The sequence below is a fragment of the Python bivittatus genome, unplaced genomic scaffold, assembly GCF_059951505.1.
Source record: "Python bivittatus isolate LINGU-HERP-01145 unplaced genomic scaffold, Pbiv_v1 ctg000020_np1212, whole genome shotgun sequence".
Classification (NCBI taxonomy): Eukaryota; Metazoa; Chordata; class Lepidosauria; order Squamata; family Pythonidae; genus Python; species Python bivittatus.
The window spans coordinates 45,432,458-45,441,862 of NW_028277030.1; positions in this window are offsets into that span (position 1 = coordinate 45,432,458).

The window sequence follows — 9,405 nt, forward strand, 5'->3', positions numbered from 1 at the left end:
AGTTATCAATGCTGCTATATTTCAAGCACCATTTTTATAACCATCTGGATGCTTCACAGCTCCCTTCCTGTGGCTGTTGCCATTATGCACAAATTCATATCTACAGCATGCCAAGAAATAATAATTCCAAATAATTCCATCTGGAGCGCTGGTCAGCAGTGGAACAGACTCTCTCAGGAGGTGGTGAGCTCTTGTGGCTAGGTTGCCATCTGTCAGGGACACTGTAGTCTCATCTTGCATTGCAGATCTTGAACTGGGCTGGGGATTGAACTAAATGAATTCCAAGTTCTTTTCTTATGCCATTATTGAATGCTGCCACCACTAATGCATAGAAAGAGATAGTTAACTGCCAACAAAAATAACTCTGGACATGGTGGCATCTAATGGCACAGTGGCTTGTTGAAGTTTTAAGTGACATGATACAACCTACGTATAGTTGTGTGAATTAACCAACAATGTGAGAAGCTTTGGGAGTGCAAGGTAGCAAGTTCCACTAAATTCTCCAAAAGGAAGCATGGGTTGGACTACAGCCTTCCTTTATTATGATGTTAGAAATTACTTTGCAGTCTTGGAGGCTACCAAGTGATATATACAACATTGAAAACCAAGAAAATTTATGGAAAATTTCATCTAATTCAAGAAGGATTGATCTTTTGGAAGCTAATACGACCATCTTCAGAGGAAATATTCAGTTCAAGGTCAAAGGACCGAGCACATGCTATGAAGTGGCTACCACCTAACTCACCTTGCCTCCAAGCTTCTTTGGGACTTCATGGCCACTGTTGGAAACAAAGTGAAAGACCAAATGGACCTTGCTTCTTTTCTTGTGTCATCAGAAGAACATGATCCTTCTAAGCAGGGAATCTATTTACAATTCACAATCAGGAGTGAGACTGAAAAAACAAGGAACCATAAAGACTAGCTGACAGTGAAAAATGGGGATGTAGTAGAAGAAAATCAGGTAAATCAGAACAAATGAAATGAAATGAAGCTTTCCTGGTTTGGGAAAATATAAGTTGATTAAAGTGGATTTGGGGAAGAGTTTCAAATAAGAGGGAGAGGTGCCAGAAATACATCTCTTTCTATAAAAGACTGGAACCAAGTTGCACACAAATGAGGAAGACTATTCTCCATTGCCAGTATTTCTAGTTAGGAAATCTTCTAACTATGTTGCCTGTGCTACATTTTCAGTTTGCATGTCTTTGATGCAGTATTGGACGCATTGGAGTCCTGAGAGCATTATTAGCCCGAGAGAAGTTCACCATTCCCTGGCATTAGTATCAGCCTGCTCCATAGACGTGCTTGCTTAAAGAGTAAACGCTTTTGATATATTGTTCCTTTGGAAGGAAAGGGTTGGCTAAGTGGAAAGGGAGTACTCTGATTTCTAGCCAAAGTGCAGTAGACTAGGCCTGTGTTCTTGCCTTCCTTGCACATTGGTGGACAGCTGGGGTTTTACATTTTCTAGATAATGATGTGATGATTTTTTTAAAAAAGGTCTTTTTTCTGCTTCTGCTCATAGAGAAACAGTGAAGATGTGTCGAAGAAATGTACTGCAGACCTCAACAGCGTGGGGATTTTTTTTTTAAGCGTCTCAGCGGCTATCGACCATGTCTGACAAATCTGGCCTGCATAAATATAGAACCTAGAATCACCAGCTGATATTGGATGCTAACAAGTGTTTAATGAAGTATGAACAGAAACATTAATTCCCTTTCCGTGCAGATTATTAGAGCCTGTTTTCCATTTCTGAATTAGTAGGAGTACAATGCATCATTAGTGTCCCCTTATTCAGTTAAAAAGAGTACTGATAGCTATTAGTACAACAGCTATTGTTAATAAAAAAAGATCTGACTCAATTGACAAACACAAGCATTCTGGGTTACTGTGGTGTAATATTAGAAAAGGGGTGGGCAACCTGCAAAGTCAACCAGGGAGCTTCTGTGGCTAAGAATGGACTAGAACATGAGTCTCCCCACTGCCAGGCCAACTCTTCAACCACTATGCCACACTGGATCTCAATTATTATCAGAATGGATTAATCAAGGTTAATCTTGCCAGACTAATATTATCTCATTTTTTGAAATCAGGTAGCTTCCTTAATAGGCTATGGGAATACTGATTAGCAAGCTAGTTAAGTGCAGGCAGGATGACTTGGTAATTAAGTGAATACATAGCAGGCTTAAAATCACACTTGAGCATTCATCAATGGTTCCCCATCAAACAGAGGTGAGTTAACAAGTGAGATGTCATAAGGTTCAATTCTGGGTTTTGTATTTTTCAACATTTTTATTAATGTCTTGGATAAAGAAGTGAAGGCAATATTATCACATTTGCAGATGACATGAAATAGAGTGAAATAGCTAACACCCTAGAAAACAAATGTAAAGTTCCAAGGGGTCTTGATAAGCTAGACATGGCATAACAGAATGGAATTTAACAGAGACAATTCACAGTTTTTTCCCCACTTAGAAAATGGAAATCAAATGCACTAGCATAAGAAGGAAATATCTGATATGATAAAAAGATTTTGTTGACTGGAAAATGAATATGAGCCACTGCAATAATGTGGTTGCAAAAAAAAGCAAATGCAATGTTATCAGAAGAAGCATTACCAAATCGCAAGAATTAATAGTTTAAAGTGATTCTGACTGACTCCACTTTAAATATTGCATTCATTGCTAGGTATGACATTTTAGGAAGAATTCAGTAAAACAAGAGGTTCAGAGGAGAACAATGAAGATGATCAGCAGACTAGAAACTTGGCTTTATGAGACTGAAAATAACAGAGAATGTCAGCTTTGAGAAAAGATTGATAGTGGAGATAAGATATTCAAATACCTGTAAGGATGTCACAGTCAAGACCTGCTCTCTATTGCTTCCAAGAACAGGACACAGAATCATGGATTTAAGTTACATGAAGCAGATACCTTAATTTGGACTCTTGCATTGAACAGGAAGTTTGCCTCATAGTCTAAATGGCCCCGTCCTTCCAACTCTATAGAGCAAGTGGTAGAAAATGGTATGCCTTGGGCTGATATATGAAAGGATACAGCTTCAAAATATGGAGAAAATTGATTTGAAAAATCTCTTTGTATTTCATTTATGAAAATCCATGAATGCTTCAGGGAGACACAAAATGAAGTTAGATTCTTTCTAGCAAGCTACCCATAGCCTACTACACTAAAATATATCATATAAAATCTCTAATACAGTATAGTTTGTTTTGCAAGTAAAATAACAAAAAAATCTACTGTGTGTATATGTTTGTAATTTGAATATTGAACTATATCCAATTATAGTACATATAAGTATCCTCCATAACTATTCAATCCATTTAAGTGAAAATACTTATTAACATACCTCCTCCAGTCATTTCTTAAGGACTGAGTGTTTGTACCAGACACTTGCAATTTTTCCTCCACCTCTAATATACTTTTTTTTTTTTTGGAGAGACCTCTATCCTTTGGCATTAATTTAAATAATCCTGATGGTTGTGTTAGAAGTTGGTATATAATTAATGTAGTTAAAGCTTGATTCAGCCTGGTAGGAATTTGCCAGAAGTAAGCAATTAACTTAAGATCTGGTTGCAAAGGTCTGTAACTAGAACGGGGGAAGGAGGATAGCAACCTCCAGAAAACCCTCATGGAATAACATCTGGCTATCCAAGTCTGATGAATCCCCAAAAGGAAGAAACTGGTCTCGAGGTGCCTCTTGGTGGTCAGTGTATCTGCAAGCACCACACAAGATATGCACTGGGTAAAAATAAAGAAATTCCTTCTCCTTCCATGGAGGGCAGAAGACATGTAGAACCCCATATACAGGGCATGACATAATATAACAACTGGATCTCTTTGCTCTGAGAGCTGAAGAGAAGGTTGACTGTATATCATTCTGAGAACCTCCAGGAAGAGGAATACCAAACAGGTAGAGATCAGAGTAAGAGACAAGAAACTTCTGGAGCCAATGAGGGATTTAAGGATATGGGGTTCAAAAGTGGTTGGGCCCTTCTCCCAAGAAGTATTGAATTCAAAGAAGCATCCAAGTGGTGAGCTGTGGATGCGAGATTGCCACAGTGGGGAGAAAAAGGTGGAGTGGAAGAAGTTCCGTTTGTCAGAGCAATGGCAAAGAAAAAGAGGAAGAAAGGGCATTTAAAACAAGCATCATCAGGAAGAATGGAAAGAAAGGTGACTTGTGAGTATGACAGAGGCAGAAAAGAGAGAAAATAAGCTCTTCCTCCCTGCAGCATTCTCCCTGCAAAGGGACAACCTGGGGGAAGGGAGGAGCTAGGATTTTGATTGGCAGCTATAAGCCAAGGGGGGAGAGAGAGGCTGGCAGGCTCACAGGCAGAAAAAACGCCCAGTGAATCATCTGGGGAAGAACAGAAGCTGGAAGAGCCAAGAGGAGAAGCAGACTGAATCAGGCGGAATACAGGAAATCCTACCTAGAAGGCAGGATCAAGCAAGGAGTAAGGGAATGAAGAGTGAGAAAATTGCTATCCTAGACCTTTTCAGGCATTCTGCAAAGGGTGAGAGAGAGTTTGATTTGTGTAATATGTGCTGGGCCTTTAAAAGGACTGCAGACAGTGTTTGGCGGCATGTGCACAGTATATCTGTGCAAACTGCACTGATCATTGTTGGAAGGATTTAATCAGCTACCCTAGCTGACATTATGATTTCCTATGATCATGACAGATAGAACCAATGATCTTCTAACAGTAGTATACTGATTAATTTTTTTAAAAGAAGAGGTTTGAATTGAATTGTTCAAGTTGGGCAACCATATACATCTTTCAGAATATATAAGTAGCATGTAGCTGATCATAAAAACCTAATCAGGATCAGACCTGACGTTTGGATAGGAGATCCCAAGAAATCCCAGGGCTGTAGACTAAAATGGAAATTTGCGGGGCGGGGGGGCACATCTTCAGAGAAGACACTGGCAAATATCTACCATATTGTTGCCAAAAAACAAGAACATATCCATGAAGTCACAAAAAATCAAGCTCAACTCAAAGGATATTTTATCTTAAAAAGCATTAAAAACAGGGCTGGGAGAAGGCATAACAGGATGCACTGATGGATCTCTGAGTCATTTGCAGGCTACTGATGTCCTACTGAAAAAACTAGAAGAATGAAAGACACAGAGATCCTGTGACAAGAGCTGATCTGCATAGTAGCACCTAAAAACTTTACAGTAAGTTTTGCTCCTGAAAATCTACAGAAATTATTAGCACTGAACATCTGGTTATCTTTATTTTTAGTACTGAACAACACAGTAAATGTGTCTGCAATGTTAGGGGTTTTTTTCCCCCAGAAAACACTTAAATTGGGCCAGTTACATGTTGCCTCCATGGGCAACTCAATTGTATCTCCCAGAATCCATCCCTATTGACTGGCTGAGGCTACTGGGACATCCTTTACTTAAGTGGAAACTTGGTTCCACCTTGGTTTACACTATGTAGTCAATCTTAAGTGACTACATAAATACTTTACTTAAATACTTAACACTGTATTTCCATGCAAATTAGCAAGCAATGAATTATCTTTTTCAGCCTGAGAGCCATACTTGATTCTGGATACACCCCTAGGGGCCATGTCACAGATGGGCATGGACAAAACAGAAATGGTGTGGCTAAAGTGAATTTTAAGTCTTCTCATAGTGGGCAGTTTCAGATGGGGGGAGGTGAGAGGTCAGTCCCATGGCTTCTGATATGTGTGGTGCCACAGGGGTCAATCCTCTTTCCCTTGCTCTTTAATATCTATATGAAACCACTGGGTGAAGTCATCCAACAGTTTGGGGTGCAGTATTATCAATATGCTAATGATACCAAACTTTACCTCGCCACCCCAGGCCATAATGGAGATGCTGTTGATGTCCATCCTAGTGCCTGGAACCTGTGAGGGCCTTGATGGGAGACAACAAGCTGAAATTGAACCCAGGTAACACAGAGTAAGTGCTTGTACCTCAGGATTCTCCGTCAACATCAGTATTATCTCTGGATGGGCAGGCATTACTTGTGAAGAAGCAGTTTCACAATGTGGAGATCTTTCTGGACTTACAGTTCCTGCTGGAGCAGCAAGTGAAAGCCATGGCTAGAGAAGCCTTTGTCCAAGGTTTGGCTGGTGCCCCAATTGTGACCTTACCTGATTCAGGAGGACCTGGCTACAGTAACCCATGCCTTCATTGCCCCAATGGGACTCCTCCAATGTGTTTTATATGGAGTAGCCCTTAAAGAGGGTCCAATATGCAGCAGCCTATGTACTTACCAGCTCCTGGAGATGGGAACTCATAATATTGATTTTGTGGGCCTTGCGCTGATTGTCAGTTGGTTTCTGAATAAAATTGAAGCTGCTGGTATTGCCTATAAAGCCCTTCTTGACTTGGCAATTGGGTATTTGCAAGACTGCTGGGTCCAACCAGAATTGGCCCAACCCACTGGATATTGCAGGAGCATCTGTTTAGGAGAAGTCCCATGCCTCCGGGAGGTAAGGGGGCTGATGGTAGAAAATGTTGCTTTGCCATGGTGGCACTGATGCTCTGGAATGGCCTCCCTTGAGATCAGATTCTTTCCCTTCCTGCTGCCTTTCAGGAAACTATTGAAAATGAAACTACTCTTTGAGTGGTTTCTATTAATTTAAGCCTTGCACCTCTTTGATTTTTTTTTTTTTTAATATTTGTTCCTGTTCATTTCTCTCTTGTCTTCATTGGGGGTTTACCATGTTATTTGTTTTAAATTGTACCATGGGCGTTTTCATTGTTATTGCACTGTATACTTTGTAAGCCACCAAGAGTGTCTAGATTGTGGCAGGGTACAAATTTAATAAAGAAAATAAAGAAACTGCAGGATTGTTGCAGTCTGACAAATGGAGAGGGGAAGTACCTGGAAGCAGGCAAGATCTGGGGGCTGATTAGAGAGCTTGATGACCCAGATGTAATTCATTCTCAGAGGCATCCATGGAAGGAGGGCATCAAGAAGGTCAAGATAGCCCCCCAACTCACAATTGATGCCCCTGTTCTTTCTTCTCTAACTGGTTCAGCACAGTGCAACCTGTTATTACATATTGGCTCATCTTGTTAACAGTACGGCCAAATGTAGAACTACGTTTACTTAGCATGCTATCAATATAGGACTAGAAAAGAGAGATGGCTTCACTGACTCTCTTTTTTTCTGGAGCTGTTTGCGTCCTATTAAATTCTGCTCTCAAAGGCTGAAAGACAATTTGGGGTAGGTTTTCTCAAAACCTGAGCAGCTGTAGGGGGAACCCTTCCTTCCCTTGCTAAATCAAGCACTTTTTGCCCTCTAATTCCTAGCACACAGAATTGGAAAGAAACTCCCTGAATTAGCTGTTTAGCTGAATGATTTCCTGCTGTGCAGATCAGATATTCTTGCCCCTGTTTTCTCCCAATCTAATAATTATGATTTTGTGATCAGCATGAGGCTGCAAGATAATGATGATGATCTCTAAATTTTATACAATGGATATTCAAAGAGAATTAAATCAAGATTCACATAGATTTTTGTGGCCATACTGGTACAATAGAGGCGAATATGGACAAATCACAATACCTGCAAAAAGCCAAAAAGTTATTAGAGGACAAAGAAACTTACATCCCTGTTAACACCAACCCAATACAGAAACTAGACAACCTAATCAAAAGAACCCTCAATGACCTAACTAAGAAAGGCCAGATCACAAAGGAAGAACAGTGGTGGATGAAAAGCAGTGGACCCATCCTCCCACGCTTCTATGGACGACCAACAATACACAAGCCTGACATACCTCTCCAACCAATTGTATCTTTACCAGGGACTCCAACATACGACATAGCGAAAGAACTGACAAAAAAGCTTGGACACATCACAGAGAACAGTGAACATTCTATCAACTCCTCACTACAGTGCCTCCAGAAAATCAAAGACATACACATAGATGAAGATGAAATTATGGTCTCATTTGATGTCACAGCACTCTTTACGTCCATAAACCCAGAACTAGCAAACGAATCCATATCAGCAGTACTACACAACACACCTGACTTAACCAAATACACCCAGATTGAAATACCCAGAATCATGGACCTCATCAACCTCTGCCTCACCACCTATTTACAGTTTGATGGACAAATATACCAACAAATCAGAGGCACACCCATGGGATCACCACTGTCAGGACTCATAGCAGAGATTGTAATGCAACGCCTAGAAGCTACAGTATAGCACTCCCCCACATACAACGAAAAGTATGGCTCTGGTATGTACATGACACCTTTGTTATAATAAAAAAGGAACAACTAGAGAAGACACATGAAACCATCAACAATATCTTCAAAGGAATAAAATTCACCAGAGAGGAAGAAAACAACAACATGCTACCCTTCCCGGATATCTTCATCAGCAGAGGAAAGAACAGGAAATTAGAAACCCAAGTTCATCGGAAGACAACCCACACCAATCAAGTAAATGCGAGGGAATTCTTGGAAGCTTGGTATCAGACAAGGTGTAGCCATCAACAGGCACACAGAGATAAACAACATCTACACACTATTCAAAAGAGACAATAGAAAGGAAAACAAAAGACCCGAACATCTCCTCACCAGCAATCATCACCCAGGCAAGCAGGGATTAACACCAAGATTATCACCAGACATACAATCAAGCAGTAAACAATACCCTAATCAATACCCTAATAATCTGGAATTACCAGAGAGAAAAAATAAAACAAAACAAAACAAAACCACACTCCCACCAACACTGGCAGAGTATGCCACAGTATATAAACAGAGAACAAACCCCATTCCATTCTAGCACGGAAAATGTTACCTAGCAGGGTAATGAGACGTTTGCAAGAAAAGAACCAAGCTCAGAGAACCCCAAGGACTCCACTCTACTGGGACAAGCCAGTGAAATCCTGACAATAGGCAATCTGGTTTTGTAAATATTCCTATGGAATTGGTCTGAATATACTCAATAATCTATATTAAGAACACAGAGTGTAATGTTTTCATTCATGGCAATCTACTATTGCTGACAAATCTGATCCCCGATGATTAAATTTGATTGGGGGTTGAATTCATTGGATTTTTTTGAGCTAGCTCTACTTATAACAACAATTGTTACCCAATTTGGGGCATGGGTTACCATAACAATTCTTTTCTATATTGGTGGCTGGGGAGTCCTCACTGGTCTAATTTGCACAGATTACTGTAGATCACTGGATGATTTACTTCTTTATGTTATTAAAATTCTGCTTTTACTATACAGTAAATGCTACAATAGGTTTTATTATGCTCATATAGTCTGTAAACTGAATTTTCTGCTTTTATTATTGCAGTTTCTTATGTTTTATTTTAACATTTGTTTTATGCTGAAACTGACTGCGACACTTGCATTTTGAATTTGATTAT